Raw genomic sequence first — 11,459 nt, 5'->3', positions numbered from 1 at the left:
TATCATCAGTAGTCTTGAGTGATAGCTTTCAGGGTGTAGAATTCTAGATTGGAAATAATTTTTTTCTCACTATTTTAAAACATACAGGTTATTGGAATTCTAATACCTTTTGGATACTCAGTTCTTTGTCTACAATATGTTTTTTCTTCTCTAGAGGTTTTTATGGTCTTCTTTTTATTCCTAATATTCTTCAATTTCAGTGTGATGTAACTTGGTGAGGCCTAATTTCTAGCCATTGTGCCAGGCACTCAGTGGACCCTTTCAATTTGAACATTCATATCCCTTAGTTCTGAGAAATTTCTTTGTGATATTTCTTTTATAATTTCCTACCTTCATTTTCTCTGTTCTAGCTTTCTGAAGCTCTGAAAAAATTCATTAGGTTTTACTCGTTGGATTGAAACCATAGTTTTCTTTTATTTTTTGCCTTTTTCTTTTTAATTTCCTTTTGGGGAAATTTCCTAGACTTTAACTTCCAGTCCTTCTATTTGAATTATTTTTATCCTAGCTACCATACTTTTGGGGTCTCAAAGCCCTGTCTTGTTCTTTGTTGTTTTTACTGTAGCATGTTCTTTTTATACATTCACAGGGTCTTCTCTTGCTCTTCTGAGGATATTAAGTACAGCTGTGACTGTTTTGCTTCTTTCTGCTCTCTGCACTGTCCTTGTTTCCTCTAAGCTCTTATGTTCTGTTTTTTCCTGTCTTTAATGTTGGAGGCTTTCTTCAACTTTACTAGAAACCTTTGTTTATTCTTATTAAAGAGTGAGTCAGGAAAAGTTTTATGGAATTTCTATATTCGTAGAGAGGATTGTCACCAGTGGGCCAGACTCAAGGGAGAAGCACAGGCAGTGTGTTTTGAAGGAAATCTTCAGTGTCATTGTCAGCAAAGCCTCTTATTTTTAGCATTCCGAATTACCTGGTGCCCCCAGTTACTGAGACTTTCTGGGTTTCTACAGGGTGAATGGGCTTATTTCTCATGGTGTCATGAATGGACAGCCAAAAAGAGCTGGCTTTTCCTACCCTGATAAGACAGACTGGATCCCTCTATCAGCTTTTCACCCTCCTAGCACATTGACAGCTCTTTCCCCCAATTGTTTCCATTCTTGTTCTGTTATCCTTGTGTACCTAGGATTTGTTGTCACTACAATGAGCATTGCCCCTCCCCCAACTGGTCTCTTGGCCTCCATCCCTGTCCCTTTACAGTCTGTGGTGGTGGTGGGGGGTGGTCTTTAAACACATAAGTCACAACACCAGAATGTAGACATTCTATAGGATACTGCCCTAACCTCTTTAATAGTCAAAGAATAATAAGAATGGGAATGAAATGAGAGACTGTCCAAGATCTAAAATATTTAGGAAACACTAATACCATGCAATGTCTGATCCTGAGTTAGACCAAATTATGAACACTTGTTGAAATGCAGATATGAAAGAATCGTTAATTTTGTTAGGAACAAGTGTGATATCGTGGTTATGTAGGAAATGCCTTCATTTTCAAGAGATGCCTGTTTAATTATGATGAAATGTCACAATGTCTACAAATTTGTTTTCAAAAACTCAGCAAAGGTTAAAAGGGTGAAGCAAACATGGGAAGAGGTTAATAATTATCAAATCCAGGTGGCAGTGATGCTGAAAACTCGGCCTCTGTGCACTGGCACTGAATCAAATCTCAGAGACAGAGTTTTGGGTGAAATAGAAAAGAAGAGCTTTATTGTTTGGCCAAGCAGAGGCGAGCACAGTGGGCTCATGTCTCAAAAACTGTGTCTCAACCCAGGAGGATTCGGTGAGGAGTTTTATACCAAGAGTTCAAGGGTGGGGTTACTGACAAGCTTCAGGTGCATGCAGGGCCTGCACTCCTTTAATCCTCTGGAATGAAGGTCTCCTCTGGAATGAAGAACGTTAACACCTTCCATTTGTTGAAGATCTTAATTCTGCAAAGAGCTCAAACATATTGTTCTGTGTATTCCTTGAGGCAGAAATAGGACCCTGCCCCAAGGCTGTACTATCATTTCTTGGCTGCTCCTTCCTTCGGAGAAGGCAATGGCACCCCACTCCAGTACTCTTGCCTGGAAAATCCCATGGACAGAGGAGCCTGGTGGGCTGCAGTCCATGGGGTCGCTGAGAGTTGGACACGACTCAGTGACTTCACTTTCACTTTCCACTTTCATGCATTGGAGAAGGAAATGGCAACCCACTCCAGTGTTCTTGCCTGGAGAATCCCAGGGACGGGGGAGCCTGGTGGGCTGCCGTCTGTGGAGTCGCACAGAGTCGGACACGACTGAAGCGACGCAGCAGCAGCAGCTCCTTCCTTGTCTCTGCATCCCCTCCCTTCCTTGATTAGCAGCTGTTTGAATCAGGGAACTCATTGGGACTCAGGGAAGGTCATGGAGGCTGGAGTCTGTTCTCTACAAACAAGAAATGGGGGACGCAGAAAGGTTTCCTTGCCCAGGAGCCCCACAGGGTCCTGTGTGGTTTCACTAGTATGCATTTTCCTACTTTTTGTACTTTTGAAATTTTTTTAAAAAGCTGGGGAGACACTTCCCTGGTGGTCCAGTGGCTAAGACTCCTTGCTCCCAATGTAGGGGGCCTGGGTTCGATCCTCAGTCGGGGAACTAAATCCCACATGCCACAACTAAGAGTTTGCATTCTGCTTCCGAGAGTTCACACGCCACAACTAAAGATCATGCATGCCGCAAAGATTAAAGATCCCTCGCGCCACAACTAAGACCCGTTGCAGCCAAATAAATAAAAGAGGAGTGAGGGAGGGTGACAATGTTACGCTAGTCAAGTCTTTCCATGGTTTCCCAGCTCCTTAAAGTAAAACCCAAAGCTTTTCTTGTGGCCTTTAAGGCCCTGTGAGATGCAGCTGGTCTTCCCTGTTCGTAGAGTCCCAGCAGCCCTACCCTCCTCACGGTTCTTACCAAGTTCATCACTGCTGCCCTAGGGCCATTGCATTTGCTGTTGCTCTGCCTGGCACATTCTCCCCTCCTCCAGGCCCCAGCCCATGCCCCAGAGTCAGTGCACCATTCAGGACTCTGCTTCAGTATCCAATTCGTAAGAAAGAGTTTTCCTGACCCTTTGTCTAATATAACATTTTCTTCTCCAGAAGAAGAAAGTTGCTCAGTCGTGTCCAACTCTTTGTGATCCCATGGACTATACAGTTCACGGAATTCTCCACACCAGAATACTGGAGTGGCTAGCCTTTCCCTTCTCCAGGGGATCTTCCCAACCCAGGGATTGAACCCAGGTCTCCCACATTGCAGGTGGATTCTTTACCAGCTGAGCCACCAGGGAAGCCCAAGAATACTGGAGTGGGTAGCCTATCCCTTCTCCAGGGGATCTTCCTGACCCAGGAATCAAACTGAGGTCTCCTGCATTGCAGGCAGATTCTTTACCAACTGAGCTATTAGAGAATTCCTCTTTTTCCTGCTTTTTGTTTATTATCATCTACCTTTAAAAAAAAATGTACCTCATGAAATTTAACCATTTTGAAATGCACAATTCAATGACAGTCAGTGCATTCATATTGTTGTCAAACCATCACCACCATCCATCTCCAGAACTTTTTCATCTTCCCCATCTGAAACTCTGTCCTCATTAGACACTAACTCCTCATTCACTGCTTCTCCATCCCCTGGTTCTACTTTCCGTCCCTGTGAATTTGGCTATTCTATACACCATACATAGATGGGATCATACGGGCTTCGTTACTTTGTGTCTGGCTTATTGTACTTGGCATAATTTCTTCAAGGTTCATCTATGCCAGCATTTCCTACCATGTGCATTTTTTCTATTTATTTGTGCATTTACTTATGAGCATTACTGTCTCCCCTCCCACCCCACCGCTGGAAAGTAAGGTCCTTGGGGGCAAGAACTCTGTTTTGCTGGTTCATCGAGAGCAGCGCCTGGTCACAGAGTAAGCATTCAAAAAAATATTTGTTGAGTAACTGGCCTCCTGTTGAGGGAATTTCCTTTTTTTTGCATAGAGCTGGTCTTCTTCACTGAGCGTGACTTGTACATTCAGCAAGCAATTTGTAGCTCCCACTGTGCTGAACACTCTGGGGGATGGAAAGATAAGATAGTAAACACATGTGGCTGAGAGGGTAAAAGTGATGGAATGGACATCTCTTTTCAGTGGTGTTTTTCTGCACATGATTTGCTCCCCTTTTTCTCTTTTCTTTTGAAGTATAGTTGATTTATAGTGTTGTGCTAATTTCTGCTGTACGGCAAAGACTCAGTTATATACATACATACATCCTTTTTAAATATTCTTTTCCTTTATGGTTTATCCCAGGAGTTTGGATATGGTTCCCCGTGCTGTACAGTAGGACCTTGTTTATGCATTCCAAACATGATACTTTGCATCTCCTAACCGCAGACTCCAGTCCATCCCTCTCTCTGTCTCCCCCTTGGCACCCACAAGTCTGATCTCTATGTCTGTGAGTCTGTTTCTGTTTTGTAGATAGGCTCATTTGTGCAATGTTTCAGATTCTGCATATAAGTGATTTCATGTGGTATTTGTCTTTCTCTTCCTGACTTCACGTCACTTACTATGATAATCTCTAGGCCCATCCATGTTGCTGCAAATGGCATCATTTCCTTCTTTATTATAGTTAAGTAGTATTCCATTGTATATAAGTACCACATCTTCTTTATCCATTCATCTGTCAGTGGACATTTAGGTTGTTACCATGTCTTGGCTATTTGTATATTTTGGAGACTAAGCCTTAGTCGGGTACATCATTTGCAAATATTTTCTCCTAGTCCGTAGGTTGTCTTTATGATTTTTTTAAAAATCATTTCCTTTGCTGTGCAAAAGTTTGTAAGTTTGATCAGGTCCCATTTGCTTTTTTTGTTGTTGTTGTTATTTCTATTGTCTTAGGAGACTAACCTAAGAAAACACTTGTATGATTCATGTCAGAGAGTGTTTTACCTATGCTCTCTTCCATACTCCCTCTTTATCTGATAATAGCAGTGAAGTTTTCCTGTGGGGGGTTTCCCCTCCCATCTTCAGTCTCTGTGGTTCTGAGAGATTCATCTTATCCTCTGACTTCAAGGAAACACAAGCAATCCAGGCTTGCCAATAACACCCAGGAACTTTTGTTGCTATCATGGGGGGAAATGCAGCTATTCAACTATGCTATAGAACTGAGATAATGTTAACCTTGAGCTATGATGACTTACTTCATTGAAAGTTTATTTTTGAGAATGAAGACAGCCCTGAAGAAATCAGAATTAAGAGATGGACAAAATGAAACTGAGTTCTTATAACACTGATTCCCTAGATCCTGCCATGCCTAAAGGCAAAGATCTAGTTCCTGGAATTGTCAACTTTGTGAGCCAATACATTCTTAACACTTCCCCACTTATTTGTTATTCAGTTCAGCTCAGTTCAGTCGCTCAGTCGTGTCCGACTCTTTGCAACCCCATAAATCGCAGCATGCCAGGCCTCCCTGTCCATCACCAACTCCTGGAGTTCACTCAAACTCACGTCCATGGAGTCGGTGATGCCATCCAGCCATCTCATCCTCGGTCGTCCCCTTCTCCTCCTGCCCCCAATCTCTCCCAGCATCAGAGTCTTTTCCAATGAGCCAACTCTTCACATGAGGTGGCCAAAGTACTGGAGTTTCAGCTTTAGCATCATTCCTTCCAAGGAACACCCAGGGCTGATCTTGTTTAGGATGGACTGGTTGGATCTCCTTGCAGTCCAAGGGACTCTCAAGATTCTTCTCCAATACCACAGTTCAAAAGCATCAATTCTTCGGCACTCAGCTTTCTTCACAGTCCAACTCTCACATCCATACATGACCATAGCCTTGACTAGACGGACCTTTGTTGGCAAAGTAATGTCTCTGCTTTTCAATTTGCTTACTTTAATTTGAATTGGATTTCTATTTCTGACCGATATAAGGGAGTTGGACAAAATATCATGTAGGTTGCCTCTTGGGCAACATATAAGGAAATCCCTCTGTGGAGGGAGGATCAGGTGCTTGTGGGGTTAGGAAACTCAGGGTGGTTATCCAAGAAAAAGTTAAAGGAGCTGGGATATTCACTAAGGAAGAGAAGCTTCTGGGAAACAGGGAGCTTCTGTGCTGGGTCTTGTCGCTGCGTGGCTTTTCTCTAGTTGCAGTGAGTAGGGGTTACTTCACTGTGGTATTTGAACTTCTTATTGTAGAGGCTTCTCTTGTCTGGAGCTCTAGGCATGCAGGCTCCGGTGACTGTGGCTCAGCAGTTGCGGTTCCCGGGCTCTAGAGCACAGACTCCATAGTTGTGGTGCACGGGCTTTGTTGCTCCACGGCATGTGGGATCCGGGATCAAACCCTTGTCTCCTGCATTGGCAGGCAGATTCATTACCACTGAACCATCAATGAAACCTTAGATTTACTTTAAATGATGCAAGAGGGAATATCAGCGCCAACAGATGAAGGTGTTCAAGAAACAGGTGTCAGTTGAGTTGAAAGAAAAATTTTGAGGTTTCAGGAGTAGCCCAAAGATACAGTGGTAGCTTGGAAGTGAATGGATCCAAGGCTGGGATGTATACAGTGAGGAAAAAATGCAACCCTGTATGGGTCTCATTCTCGACAACCCTTGAATTCCATTTAGTCTGGATTCTCTGCCTGTGCTGATTGATGCAGATAGAGAATAAGTTCATTACTTGAAGACTTTAAATGTACAACCCCTCCTCCTCACTGCTGGGCCCAGTATCAACATCCTGGAAGTTAATCACAAGATTGTCCAAAACCACAATGGACATGGGCTGAAAGTTGTGTTGGTCTATGGGTTATTATAGAAGTGGGCTTTTCCAAGGATTGTGAAAAAAGTTTTTCTTATTTGATTAGCCTTTTCTGTCAGACAATATCTGGAACCCAAACATGTGCTTTGGTTTTGTGAAGAATTATATTTAATGTGAAGAGTCTGGGTCACAGCCCTGGAGAGTTCCTAGATGGCAACCACAGCACAGACCTGAGACAAAGATGCTCCCAACATGCCACTACTGGGACTTCCCCAGTAGCTCAGTGGTAAAGAATCTGCCTGCCAGTGCAGGAGATGCAGGAGACGTGTGCTCGATCCCTGGGTTGGGTAGATCCCCCAGAGAAGGAAGTGGCAATCCACTCTAGTATTCTTGCCTGGAGAATCCTGTGGCCAGAGGAGCCTGGTGGGCTACAGTCCATGGGGTCGCAAAGAGTAGGACACGAATGAGCGATTGAGCACGCAAGCAATATGCTACTGTCCTGGGGCCCACACTGTTCCTGTGGTAACGCAGGGGTCTGTAAAGAAACATCAAACTCTCATTAGCCTGTCTCCTGGGGTCCCTCAGACCTTGTTTTTGGACCAGTACCCAGACTTCAGAAGGTGTTTCTGGATAAGAAGAAAAGCTATAGTGAGGAAGAAAATATATCATCACGATGTGGCAGAAACAGTTAGGGCTTTGGAGTCAGACAGAACCAGGTTTGATTTCTGACTATCTTGGATCTGCCACTCCATTTTCCAGAGTCTCAGTTTCTTCACTTATAAAAGGAGGATAATGACACTCTTTTAAAGGAGTATTTTGAGGATTAAAGATGGTACTATTAGGTGCTCATTACAGAGGATGGATGGTTATCGAAAAAATGAAAACATATTTAAATAACAGTAGCTAGTGGTCCAGAAGTACAAAGATGAAGATGCGCTTCTGTGGGACAAGTTGTCGTCTAAGAATTCTCTTGAATCCTGTCCTTTCAACATGAAAGCTACTGATGAAGATGAAAAACTTCAAGGCAAGATCAACGATGAGGACAAACAGGAGATTCTTGATATATGTAATGAAATAATCAACTGGCTTAATACGAATCAGACTGCTGAGAAGGAAGAATTTGAACATGAGAAAGAGCTGGAAAAAGTCTGCAACCCCATTGGTGCCATGCTGTACCAGAGTGCAGGTGGCAGGCCTGGAGGGCTTCTTCCCTGGTGCTGGAGCTCCTCCATCTGGGGGTGCCTCCTCCGAGCACACCATTGCAGAGATTGATTGAGCTAACCTAGCAGTCCATGGGGTCGTGAAGAGTCAGACACGACTGAGTGACTTCCCTTTCACTTTTCACTTTCATGCACTGGAGAAGGAAATGGCAACCCACTCCAGTGTTCTTGCCTGGAGAATCCCAGGGACAGGGGAGCCTGGTGGGCTGCCGTCTATGGGGTCACACAGAGTCGGACACGACTGAAGCGACTTAGCAGCAGCAGCAGCAGCAGCATATGGATTTAGCATCATTCCACTGAAGGACCCAGATTGATAGTAAATTTCATGATGCTTTTAAAGTTGAGCTTCTACAGTACATAACTGGGCATTCCTGACACTTGGATATGGGTATTTACACAGGGAAAGGAAATCATATTGCGCTTTATAAGCACTGTATTGTAAGTGGAGAAAGCAACATCTTAAATAAAATCATATTTAAAATTGGCACAGGGACTTTTCTGGTGGTACAGTGGTTAAGAATCTGCCTTCCAATGAAGAGAACATGGGTTTGATCCCTGGTTGAGGAACTAAATAAAGATCCCACACTCTATGGGGCAACTAAGCCCATGTTGCATCTACTGAGCACACAGACCTCAACTAGAGAGCCCATGTGCCACAGCTGCTGAGCTCGTGTGCTGCAACAAAGACCCCACATGCTACAACCAAGACTGGATCCAGCCAAAAAATAATAATAAAATAAACACATAAGTATTTTAAAAATTGCACACACATGCAAAAAAGATTTCTAGAAGACCAAAGGGCCTTCAAAACCCAAAGGTGCCCCTTAAATGGTTGATTTTTAGGTACAAGGAGGCAAGTGAGAGAGAGAGTTATTTTCTTGGGAGGAGGTCAAGGAGAGTATGAAGAATAGTTGGAGACTTTCAATGCTTTGTGTGGAAGATTCTTCCAGTCACCCTACCAAATCCGTCTCCCTTCTTTCCTGGGCATGTAGCTAGATCATATTTCCCTTCCCCTTTTGTGTTAAGGGTAGCCCTGTGACCAAATTCTCTCCAGTGGAATGTGAGTGGTAATGGTATGTAGCACTGGGGGACTCAGGCTTTAAAATGATGGGCATGTCTCCCCCTCTTTTTCCTTTCCACCAGCTGCAACCCAGATGTGGCTGCAAAACCAGTGTCAGTCAGGCAAATAGATTATAAATGGGCTCCGGAGATGGTAGAGCAACAAGCTGGAAGGAACCTGGGTGTTGACAAACTGCAGCTGAGCTGCCAGCTATCGTGGAGTATTACAGGAGAGAAAAATAGACTTTTTTGCTCCCTAAATCATAGTTTTATCAGCTCTCTCTATTATAGCAGCTGAGCCTTGCCCTAACATCTGTTATAGACCATCTTGAGTAGGCATCCATTTCTGAAAGCTGGTTTCTTTTCAATAGACAGTAGTGATATAGCAGGGAAAGCCCTAGACTCAAGAAATTTGGCCGCATCGTGAGAATGATTACCAATTTGTGCTTTGCATTACAACTTGACAATTTTTCTTTGTGAGACATAGTTTCCTCATCTGTAAAATAGCAGCCACAGAAGTATGAGGAGCGTAAGTGAAAGTTTTGTAAACTGTCTGTCAAAGGCCACACAGGTGTGAGGGCCTCTCGGTGTCTGGGCAGTGGAGGGCTCTGTTTCAGCCGAGAGTCAAGGTGGAGTCATCTGAAAAGGAGCTAGGGAACAAAAGTCGTTGGAATGTGATTTCTGTGTTTCCTGGACCAATTGTCATACCGGAGGCCGGCGGTGGAATGTATGTACTCCTAGTCAGCTAATTATAAAAATATGCAGAATTGTAGATACAGCAAGAGCTTGTGTAACACCTTACATTACAAAGAGCTGCCTGCAGAGGAGTGCAGCACTGAAAGCACAGCCACGGCCATCGTGAGGCCGCCGTCCGAGATAAACGCTGGCGTTCGGCTCTAAATGCCAACATCCTTAGCTAATTTAAGTAATGCATGAGCAGGAAGAATTTGGTGGCTGGGAGCCCAAGTGGAGTTGTGTAAAGAACTCTTAAGAGCAGCTAGTAACCTCACAGCAGAAGGCCCGATTGCATGATGGGAAACGTAACATTTAATCAAATCGGGGATGGGGGGAAGGGTTGCTGAGAGGGCTGGGGGTGGGGGCTGGGGTCTTGGCAAGAGGTAGGCTGCTAAGGGGACTCTGGCAGCGTCTCCACCACATCACAGATGGTTTTTGTCTCTGTGGTTCATTTGTTCTGAGTGAAATCGGCCCCTTCCCAGATTAGAAGGTCCACCACCCTCTTATTAAAGAGCCTGGAGAGGCTCAGCCAGAACTTAGGGGGAAAGACATCTCTCCTGTTGAGAAGGAGGGCAGCCACTTACCTCTGATGTGAAGGGCCCTTTATTTTCTGGACTGGAAAGTCCTTCAGGAGATTGTCTCATCCATTCCCCACCTCCCCCACTGCCATCTCCAACTCTCAGTTGAGCAAATTGAGGCTTGGAGTAGGGAAACAGCGTTCTCAAGGTTGCACAGAAGAGTTAGGGTCCTTGGAGATTAACTCTTCCAGTCCAAACCACCCTGCTGGCCTCCACCCTGTTATTTCACAAACACAATACCAAAGTGCAGAGAAAGTGGCAAACTCAATTTCAGGGCAGAAGGGGCAATAGTAGCCAATTTCTCTGGTCCAACTCCATGGAATTTTGATCATGAGAGTTCAGCATCTTCTCAGCTGAGGGTGCTGTGCATCAGAGGCTCCTCTCCGATCCAGTTTACCGAGTCTCTCTGCAGCTGTTGGCAGCTGGGGAAGGGGTCTCTGCAGGATAGGAAGTGCTCTGCTGCCCAGACTGGGTCAGCTGCTTGTACTTGAGTGAATCAGCTGTGACCAGGAGGCAGGATATTTGCAGATGATGGTCATTCCTACAGTAAGCAGATGGATGGAGGAAAGAACGATCATTCCCGGGAGAAGGGGGTGCTAAGCAGATAGTACCCATGGACATAATACTGTAGCCTTGACCTCAAATGTCTTCATCTGTAAAATGGGGACAGTAATTATACCCATGCCATAGGGCTGTTATGAAGATTAAATAGCATTATATGTAAAATCTGCTGTACATAAGCACCTAATACATAGCAGTTCCCTCCTCCCTTTGCATTTTCTTTTTCTTTTTTAGCTGCATGTAGGATCTTAGTTCCCTGACCAGGGATCAAACCTGCACCACCTGCATTGGAAGAGCAGCATCTTACCCACCAGTGAAGTCCCCTCCCTTTGTTTCTTCAAGAGTATTTCTGCAATAGGAAGCTATCTCCTATACCGAAATTCACTTTAAAAGAGAAAGAACATTTGACCAGGCAGCTCCAGTATGAAGAAGGGGAGCAGTGTAATCAGGAAAGGAGGTAGGGGGAGGAAGCAGAGGGAATGACTAGGAAGCTATTACAATGGGCCAGGAAAAAGATGCTTGTGGCTTGGTCCAGAGTAGTAGGAGAGAAGATGGAAAGAGAGAAGTGGGACAGTT

This window comes from Capricornis sumatraensis, chromosome 2, assembly GCF_032405125.1.
Source record: "Capricornis sumatraensis isolate serow.1 chromosome 2, serow.2, whole genome shotgun sequence".
NCBI classification, from domain to species: domain Eukaryota; kingdom Metazoa; phylum Chordata; class Mammalia; order Artiodactyla; family Bovidae; genus Capricornis; species Capricornis sumatraensis.
This window is presented reverse-complemented; position numbering follows the sequence as displayed.